This window comes from Sceloporus undulatus, unplaced genomic scaffold, assembly GCF_019175285.1.
Source record: "Sceloporus undulatus isolate JIND9_A2432 ecotype Alabama unplaced genomic scaffold, SceUnd_v1.1 scaffold_6571, whole genome shotgun sequence".
In the NCBI taxonomy this organism is placed as follows: Eukaryota; Metazoa; Chordata; class Lepidosauria; order Squamata; family Phrynosomatidae; genus Sceloporus; species Sceloporus undulatus.
In genome coordinates, this window is record NW_024809490.1 from 1 (window position 1) to 986 (window position 986).

Sequence of the window (986 nt, forward strand, 5' to 3'; positions counted from 1 at the left end):
AGACCCTGAAGGACAAGCTGTTGTTCCACTTCGTGACCCTGGCCAACGTCTTGGTCAGCCATTACCAACCCAAAGAGCAGGGGACCAGAAGGAAGCTCAAAACGTACCTGGTCCCAGGGTAAGTTGGCTGAAAGGCATTGCTGGGGAAGAAGTGGCCAGTGGGGCTAGAAGCAGGAATACAAACCAACCCTGAACCAACCATCTTTTCTGTCTCCTGCAGGGAAGCAATTGACATCTTTGGAATCCTTCTCCAGAGGTTGGACCTGGTGGATGACATGAAGGCCTACTTCTTTCCCACATAAGCGCCCTGCCTTCTTTCGCAGTGAGTCTGGTTTCCCTCTGTGTCCCTCTCTCTCTGTCTCTCTATCTGGGGAATGCTTTTCCCTTCAAAGGGAAGATGCACAAACCAAAAGTATCTCTCCCTCCTTCCCCCCCACAGGACCAAAAGACCATCCCTTTCACTGGTGCCATGGCTCTATCCCAAGAGACCTCTCTCCTTCCTCCCTTCCCTTTTCCCATCCTCCCTCCCTCCCTTTCTACTGCCTTCCTCCCTCCCTCTCTCCCTCCCTCCCCTTCCCTTTTCTCCTTATTTCCTACCTCTTTCCTTGCTTCTCTCTTTTCTCCCTCCCTCCCTTCTTTCTTCCTTCCTTCCTTCCTTTCTTTCCTTCCTCCCTCCTTCCTTCCTTCTTTCCATCATTCCTTCCCTCTTTCATTCCATCCCTCCTTCCTACTTCCTTCCTTCCTTTCCATCTTTTTTCTATCTTTCCTTCTTTTTTCCATCACTTCCCTCTTTCCTTCCTACTTCCTTCCTTCCTTTCCTTCTTTCTTTCTATCATTCCTTCTTTTTTTCCATCATTACTTCCCTCCTTCCTTCCTTCTCTTCCTGCCTCCCTTCCCTCTTCCCATCCTCGATCCCTCCTTCCCTTTCTACCACCTTCCTTCCTTCTTTCCTTCCTTCCTTCCTTCCTTCCTTCTGTCCTTTTTCC

The 986-nt window shown here is 49.8% G+C and overlaps 1 long non-coding RNA gene across 1 annotated transcript; it reads left to right on the plus strand.

Annotated features, from left to right (window-relative positions):
- LOC121918242 lies at positions 1–558 on the plus strand. The gene is made up of 3 exons (XR_006101191.1): positions 1–118; positions 221–322; positions 440–558. It is a non-coding gene; the product is annotated as an uncharacterized LOC121918242 (long non-coding RNA).
- The last annotated feature ends 428 nt before the right edge of the window (positions 559–986 follow it).